Genomic DNA, 9240 nt, shown 5'->3' with positions numbered 1-9240 from the left:
TTCTCATCAGTTACATAATTCATGTTTTCAGTTTTCAAAAAAATATTCATCCATCTAATCTAAGATGCTAAAACACTTTGGAATATCCTTAGTATAAATAATTTTAGGTTTTAAATTTCCTGTGATTTGGGTTTCTCATCAGTTACATAATTCATGTTTTCAGTTTTCAAAAAAATATTCATCCATCTAATCTAAGATGCTAAAACACTTTGGAATATCCTTAGTATAAATAATTTTAGGTTTTAAATTTCCTGTGATTTGGGTTTAAATTTAAAACACTATCGAAAAATATATTTTAGTATTTTTAAAGCAAATTTTGATCCATATGGTAATAGATTGGAGACATCAGTGTGAACTTGTGTTTAGCTTAATACATACTGTAGAGATGTGAGTATATGCAAGGGTTAATATACACACATATATTTCCTTTTTCTGTCAGCCGAGGGGGCCCAGAACCCATGATATTCCAGTGGCAGCGAGCACACTTAGCCCAGAGCTTGATTTCTAATACCATTCACAAGAAAAGGGAACCAGGGCTCCTTGGAGAAATGGCTGGTTCTAGGGCTGGAGCAGGACATACACAAGATGATCCTGGAGCACTTTGTGCCAGAAAGCAAGGAATTGCTCCAAACACATCCATTGATGGGGGTATTGTAAAGCCCCACGCAGTCCAGTGAGAGAGCCCCCAGTGGCCAGCGCTGGAACAGCTTCAGCAACAAAGTCAACGATGAAGTGTAAAATAAGCATCCACAAGTCATACTGTCACAACTAAATGATTGAATCAATACCTACGTGGAAAAGTACAAATGCCCCACGCATTCCAAACTATTTACTACACAGGTGCTCCCCCTGGAGGAGGTGGCTGAAGCTCCCACTCCTTTGTGCCGGCTGCACGGTGACCTCCTTCACAGGACTACAGTGTGGAAAGTGGGAAAGAGGAACCGTACAGGCAGACACCTGACAATCACGACCTCAGCCAGGTGACCAATGTCAGGGGGAGAGCACGTACCCTGATTTGATGGGATGAGAAGGCACTTCACCTCTGTGGCCTTCCTCCCTAAAACCCATGATCCAAGTCTAACCCTGAGAAATCCCAACTGAGGGATTTTCTACACAGTACACCTCAAAACTGTCCAAGTCATCAAAAACGAGGAAAGACAGAGAAACTGTCACAGCCAGGAGGAGCCCTAGGAGACCTGACAACTAAATGTAACGTGGTACTCTGGAATAGAGAAAGGACATTAGGTAAAAACTGAGTCAAATACGGGCTTTACTTAATAATAGTGTATCAGTATTGGGTCATTAATTGTAACAAATGTACCCTACCCTATTATTAATGATGTTAATAATAGGGGCAAATGGGCATGAGATATATGAGAACTCTCTGTACAACCTATGCAACATTTTTGTAATTCTAAATCCATATTAAAATTAAATTTTTATTTTAAAATTTTCTTAAAAAGTGAATCTGGTTGATGTGCAGTGGACGGTGATAGCACAACACCCCAGATCAGGAGATGACACAGCTGAGAGTGTGGCCCCAATGAAGCGAAGCAGGTGACAGGGAAACTCTTCCTGCAGGAGGGGGTGGGACACATCAGCACGCCGCTGGATACAGCCCTACCGATACACGGCGTTTGCGTTACCCAGGCACAGTGTGAAGAGCGTGGGCTCTCAAGCCAGACACCTGGATCCAAACCTCACCTGTCTCTACAGCTCACACACTCTTGGGCCGGCTAATCAACTTTTCCAAGTCTCAGGTTTTTCATCTTTAAAGTGGGTGTGGTAATAATAGCTCACTCATAGGGTTGCAGGGATTCAATGAGAAAAAGCCTGTAAAATGTTTAGCACAATGTGTGGCACATCAAAAGAGTTAAATCAACGTTTGCTAGATACGGTTTTGCATGTTCAAATACTCTGTTAAGTGCCTGTCGCGCGGGAGTCTTGAACTGGAATGGTCATTCCAATGACGATGCTAGAGTCAGGTGTCAGGGTCTCCGCTTGCCAGCTAAATACACCAAGGCCCTGAGAGGCTCGGTGTGTGTCCAGAGCCACGAAGCCAGAGAAAGGCAGAAAACCCAGCTTTGCACCAGCTCCCTTTGAGCCTGCAGCCAGGGCTCAACCCACCGTCTTGCTGCCTCTCTGCAGCTTCAGGTTCAAGTTGAGTTAGTGTGAAAGCTGAGAAGATGAGGCTGGATTCCAGGAGATGTCTGCAGAAGAGAGCATCTGGCAGGGGTGTCGGAGTCCCCCAGATCCTCCCAGCTCAGCCCTCTCCCCACCTCTCCCCGCAGCCCAGGACCTCAGAAGTAGCAGCCTCAGGAGGTCCTGCCCTTCCCTCCCCCTGACCTCACCGTGGTCCCTTCCTCAGTGACTTCATTCCCATGCTCTGGCCCACGCCATGCAGATCTTGCCTTAAATCCTGTTTATTTCTTTGCCCCAGGCTGCCTATGTGCTCAGTGAGCCACCAGCCTGCCTGGGTGGTCAGGAGAGCCAGACTGTAGCGTAGGCCCAGCTACTGGCACTCACAGGCAACTATTGATCCAAGATCTTAAATCATCCCCCAGATTTTATGAAAGCATTTATGTTTATCATTAAATAACCTTCCAAGCGTCGATGGATGAACTTACGTTCCTTTTTTGGAGATTTTTAGATGTGTAATATAATAATCCCCTAACAATACCCAGTGTTTGTCGCTGGGTGAGCTCACTTAATCCTGAAAGAAATGCTGGGAGAGACCAAAATGAGAGGACACTGCCTTCAGTGCAAGGCGGGAGCCAGAGAACAGAGGGGCTGGAACCTCACTCAGTGTCACACAGCAAACCTCACCCTCCTGAAACTCTTCTCTCTCCCAGCATTTCTGGGAGAGAGAAATGCTGGAACACCACACTGACAGAGGTGATTTTAGATAGAACTGAGCTGACCACTTTTTAGGTTAACAGCCTTAGGAAAAAAAGAGCGAACTAAAGTTGGATAGTATTGCTAAAATAAATCTACCTTTTTTTAAAAGCTTTTAATGAATATTAAGTAAAATTATTAAGGTGGTACTCAAGAGATGACAAAAATAGGAAGGGTTCTAAAATTAGCCAATGCAGCACCTCCTATTCATACTTTTTTTTTTTTTTTGCGGTACGCGGGCCTCTCACTGTTGCGGCCTCTCCCGTTGCGGAGCACAGGCTCCGGACGCGCAGGCTCAGCGGCCGTGGCTCACGGGCCCAGCCGCTCCGCGGCATGTGGGATCCTCCCGGACAGGGGCACAAACCCACGTCCCCTGCATCGGCAGGCGGACTCTCAACCTCTGCGCCACCAGGGAAGCCCCAAGGACTTTTTTTTTTTTTTCCTATTCATACTTCTAATACCCATATCTTCACTCCTTAGGAATATTGGACTGAACACAGTTATCTGAAGCTCCTGTGGCAATAAGGTGGGCGGCAGGCATTTAGCAGATGCAGTAACAGCCAGCCCTGCTCCAGGTGAATCCACCTCTCACTGGGCACCACCAGGCTCACTGGGTCAACAGCCCACCCCAGAAACAGCAAGGACTCTAGGAGCAGGAGAAAGACACCAGAAGGACCAAAAGGCAGTGGGCATGCTCTACACACCATGCCAGTCCCCAAATTCCCTCTGTACTTACGCCCATCCCTGCTCTCCAGCCTTCAATGGCTCCCTATTTCTTACCAGGGCATCTTGCCTCCCTAGCCTGGCTCTCCAACTTGCAACCCCTTCTTACCTAATATTTATTGCCACTGCCACCAGGAATTTGCCCACCCCAGCCCCCAAATCTCCTTCCAGTTGGACCCCACCAAGCCTCAACTCATCCTTGAAGCCTTCCTCAGGACCCAGCCGTCAGAGCCCCATGGGCACTTACCAAAGGCCTACATAAGTAAGCACTTCACTGTTCTGTCAGTCACTGCTCACTAACGGCTTCCTGTGACTCGGGCTTGGTGGGTCTCTCTCTCCCCTTAGGAGGCCTGCGATGTACAGAGTAGGGACTGGATGCAGGAGGCTGGGAGTTGTTCCCCTTGGGCAGCTTCTTAGGAAGGGCTCTGGCCCCTGCCTTGGGTGGGTGACCCTTCTGCCTAGCCCCACATTCTCGCCTTCACGTGGGCGTAGGGACACCCTGTGGGGGGGGGCACCCCTGACTTAAACAGTCTGGTCCCAGTTTCTGGTCTTGTGAGGACATATCCCGATCTTGCTTCCCTCCACCCTGCTTGGCATTCTTCCTCAGAGCCAGCCCCACCTCCCAACAGGTGACCCTGCGGAACCCTCCCCTGCACACTGCCCATGCCTGGGCTGGCTGCATACCTGGACCGTACCCTCTGCCCTGCTGTTTTCCCCACCAGGAAAACCCAAGCGCTCTGTGCTCTGGAGACCCCTTGGGACCCCAGTCTCCGCTGCCACACTCCTCCTCCCAGAGTCCCCTAAGGGCACATGAGAGCTTGACCATTTTCCGGTGCACCTTGGGTCACCTTGGGTCTCAGTCTCCCAATCACAGCTCTACGAACAGGCCTTCTCCCCCCATGCCCCCTCCCCAGCATCCTCAACCACACCACTTCCTGTGCAGTGCTGGGACTGGACCGCCCCACCTGACCGGGAGCCAAGAGCCCAGGTGGCCACAGGGCCAGCTCCACGGATTCCATCACTACTATGGACATACACGCTTCCACCCTCCTCAGAAGTCACAACCTGGAGGCACACGTTTTTATTATTTTGTCCCCAGCGCTACATTTAAAAAGGTTTAAGGTATTGCCAATGTTTCAGAACAAAGAAATTTCATGTAAAAACATGGATTACCAGTTTATCTAGAAAAGTCAGAAGGTCTGGCAAGATCTTCCCAGAGGCAGCCACCTGCCTGGCACCAGGGGGCCTGAGTTCTCAACCTCTGCCTTGTACTGTCTTGAGGCTAACAACCAGAGCTTCACCTCCTTCCAGGTGAGGCAGGGTCATGGGGGTGAAGCCTTCCTGTCGTTTTGCATGTGGCAGATAAATTGCATTCCTGTACACACACAGTGAAATAAGCAAGTGGGTGGTCTCTGCTGGTTTGTTTCTTGTTTTCCATCGTGTCCCTTAAAATGAACACATCAGCCCTTAATTGTAGGTTCTGTTTTATTATACAATTTAACTATGGGAGGCGGGCCAATGTTGTAACTTGGCGTGTGCCAAGGGTGTGGTATGCACCATGCCTCACTAGAAAAGAAATGGGGGGAGGGGGCAAACCCACAAAATCACCCAACACAAAATGCTGTAAGTATATAGACAGCCGATCCACTAAAAGCTGGTATCCAAGGTTATCTGTGGATACTTCACTACCCACTCACATCTTTCGTAAACACAGTACATTTCTTGGGGTGGGAGCTCATATGGTTTGGGGGAGGGAAGCAGGTGGGCTCATGTGGATTGTAGAATATCTCACCAAAAACAATGCAGCGGGACCAGTCATATGCCATCAAATTTCAGTGCTGTGGTACTGTATTTATGTGAGTTTACGTGAGACAGAGAACCACACATCCCTCTTTTCGTAAATGGATCAGACACCTGCAATCCATACCCACAGTATATATCCATATAGATGGGCACACTGGATATATTTTAAATAGCTACATTTTATCATGCCCAATTCAACAAATTGGTACCGTGAACAATAGAAAATTACAAACTAAAACGGAGAGATGGAAACATAAACTTTTCAACGTTCAGCGCTCTCTGAGTGCCACTAATGTTGTCACATGCCAAAAATAAAATAAAATAAATAAAGCACAGGAGAGAGGTGGCTTTTCCTATGAAGTCACAAAGGAAATGCTACTCCTTTCTTCTCTTTTTCTCCCCCTATAAAAGGCTGTCTCTAAAATCAAAGGTGTCAGACTTTGCTTTCTCTGGCTGGCATGATCCAGAATACGGCTGAGGAATGACAGATGTCGGCACCCAGCTGCAATGAAGCATGCTAAAGTTTCCGTCTAATCCACTTATTTCTCTGTAGTCACGTAAACCAAAACAAATGGGCAGGGCTTTACATTAGGAAAAAACCCCACAACAGCAGGACTTTGTTGCATAATGCAGTCGACACGCCATCTTGGTATCATTTTCCCTCTGCAGGGAAGGCACCTTGCGGTGAGATCCACTCTCAAGCGTGGTCCCCAAAGTGTCAAGTGTCGTCCCCCTTCACCCCAGGCAGAACAGGGTTTCCCCAGGAGAGGGAAGTCTAGGGGGAGAAGGGGTTGTCAGCTCGCAGGGAGACCCTCCCGGGACCTATGGCCGCCACCCATGTGCATGCACACTTACACACCTACACACTCCCAGGTTTTTGAGCTGCTAAACTAAGACCATCAGTTTAATCACCAGCACCATCGTTTTCAACTACTTGAATAAATCCAGTGGCATTATACACGGGGCCTGTGTGCAATTAAAGTGAGGGTTGTTAGACTCTTCATTTAATAAAACACTTGAAAAGAAAAGCCCTTGTAGGTTTAGCAATGCCACGGGGAGCGGAGGGTAAGTGAGTGCGGCTCTCGAGGCATCAGCACAGCCTCCTTGCAGCCTGCGGTGCGACTACCTCCTGAACCTGCTCCCCTTTCCATCTTGTCTTGTAAGGAGCGGGTCAGGGTCAGGAGTCCTGGGGCTCTGTCACCGCCGGGCAGTCCCAACAGCTGCGAAGCACTCTTTCAGCACAAGTCACAAGAAAAAATGTGATGGATTTCGCCCATGGCAGAATGGCATTCCGTTTCTGGCCCTTCAGGCAAAAACAGTAAAGGCAAAGAGGAAAATTTGAGATTTCCCCCCTTCAACTTCCCACAACAACCTCAGCAAAACCACATGACTCGCCTTCTACAATCTCCCTGGTGTGTTCACTGCTACTTTGGCAGGAAATCAGAATTACTGTTATATAAATTCCATCTGATGCCAGAGCGACCATCTGTGAGTAAAACTGCTTCACCTACGTCTGCCTGCAAAGCCACTCTCCCAGAGACAAGGGAGAAGGGGAAAAAAATTTGATTAATTTGCAGAATGCCTGTGATTTGCTCATATATTATTATAACTGCTCATCAGCCATGACAAATTCCCAGCCCTCGGTGCAGGCACCCGTTCGGTTTCAGCAGTTTCTTGTGTCGGCACCTGACAGACTGCAGGGCCTCTAATGACTTTCAGATGCTTACAAACAGTAATTCTATCTTCAGAATAAAAAAGAAAAATCCGTAGGAAGAAAAGAGGAGCGAGTTCGTCTATTTCATTTCCTTCCTGTAGATCAACATGATTTAGCTCTTATGGGCGGCCGCAGCTCCAAGATGGGGCCTCCCAGGCCCCGCCACGGCCGCCTGCAGAGACAAAAGACCCCATCGCCCCAGCTCCCGGGCTCCCGGGGAAGGTGGGGGACCAGCCCCAGCGGGCGCGCCCTGGTGCCTCTGCCGCCGCGGCCTGGCTCTCCCTCTGCCCCTGCTCAGCAGAGTCCCTTTCATTTGTCCACTTTTAATACCCTAATAGCCTCTCGCCTTCTCTGCAAACACATCTGCCTCATAACTGCACTTGGATTTCTGGCTTTCCCCCTCCCCTTTGCTTTTAAAACTCTGATTATGCCTTCTGAAGCCCTGCCTCTGTGCTTGATTGCCTGTTTCAGATTAGAGATTTTAGCAAGGAGACAAAGACTTCAGTGCACATCAGTCCCACATATGAGGACCCACAGAAGGAAAAGCGATAAAACGTGATACACCATCTGTACACAAACAATAACCTGCGTGTTTGGAGGCTCACAAATTATTTAGCACACAACCTTCCCAAATTACAGAGCCTTGAAACAGCAGAGTCTGGGAGTGAGACCCTCTTTGATGTCCTTTGGTATTTCCCACCCCCGTCCTCCCCACCTCCAAACTGATTGCTAACAGTTGAGGAATGTCTCAGTGACAAGAAGATTTTTACTGTCCGGATCTTCCTATTACACGTGGCCTGGGATCCGGGCAGAGGCGGGCTCATCCCCAGCCACAGACCTTTTGGGACAACTGGCCCAGATGCAAAATCTGTCTCTGTCACATGTGTCTGTAGGGGGTTGGGCCACCAGGGAGGAAGAGGTGGTCCAGAGCAGACCCCACTCTTAATACAGAGGGATCCTGATCGTCTCTGCCTCTTCCACGGACTGCTCGGCTGGTTGGTTCGCTTTGGGAAGATATTCTAGATTTTGTTCTGGAGGAATTTAGACTATACACAAATGGATTTCCCTCCCCACCTCCAGCCATCTGCTCCCCTGGAAATATGTTCTTCTACCTTTCCTCGCTCAGACGGTTTGAAGTAGCCACACTGACCCCAAGCCATAAATTACTCATAATAATTAGCCAGTATCTTTACTCACGCTGCAAAATTCCTTCTAAAGTGATTGACCAAACTGGAAGGGAAAGGAGGACCAAGCATCACCGAAAGAAAAAAAATATCGTTTTTGTTAGTAGCAGGTGCATTTTTTAATCAGATACTCCTTGCCCTTGTTTTAAGCCTGGGGCCACTGATCACATGTATGGGCTCTACCATCGCATCTAGATAGTCCTCACACAGCCCGATGAGTAGGTCCTCTCACTTTATCCATGTGGAAACCAAGGTGTAAAGACAATCAGTGACGTGGCCAGGTGAAGCGGGAAGCGGGGCAGCTAGTGTTTGAATGCAGGAGGTCCGACTCCAGACCCCTCTTCTCTGAACCATCAAAGGACCCCAAGATCCTGCCTTAAGGATGAGACCGGAGAGGCAGCCATTTAGCACCAAAGGATCCAATGGAATACTTTACATGATTATTAATAAACAACCAAACAAACATTTACTTTGCAAATTGAAGCATTTCTTTCCTGAGTCTCAAAATAGATGCGGCGTTATACAGAGAGGGAGACTAGAGCTGAATGGGAACTAAATGAGGCTTCGTTACCAAATTCATCTCGAGCTTAATTATCCGGGTTCCAGTCCCTTCCTCTGAGATTCTTCCCTGGAGCCCCCTGCCCACTCCAGGGGGCCCAACCCCCCAGCTCCATGGCGGGATTGGCCCGCACTGGGACTTTCTTCCCCGGCCAGCCAGAGGCTCCCTGAGGACGGTGGCCCAGTCTTGTTGGTATGTGCTGCCAGCCCATCTCTCACAAAGCCCTGCACATAGTAGGTGGTCAGCAAATAAACACCTTATTGTTGGGTTTCTGGAGACATCTCAAGATGTCCATCCCAGGGTTCTGAATTGCAGCATGTTTCCCAGACTCCCCTAACCTGATATCAATTAAGGCTGTGTTT

Source organism: Neophocaena asiaeorientalis, unplaced genomic scaffold, assembly GCF_003031525.2.
Source record: "Neophocaena asiaeorientalis asiaeorientalis breed wild unplaced genomic scaffold, Neophocaena_asiaeorientalis_V1.1 scaffold280, whole genome shotgun sequence".
Classification (NCBI taxonomy): Eukaryota; Metazoa; Chordata; class Mammalia; order Artiodactyla; family Phocoenidae; genus Neophocaena; species Neophocaena asiaeorientalis.
Note: the sequence above shows the minus strand (reverse complement) of the source record.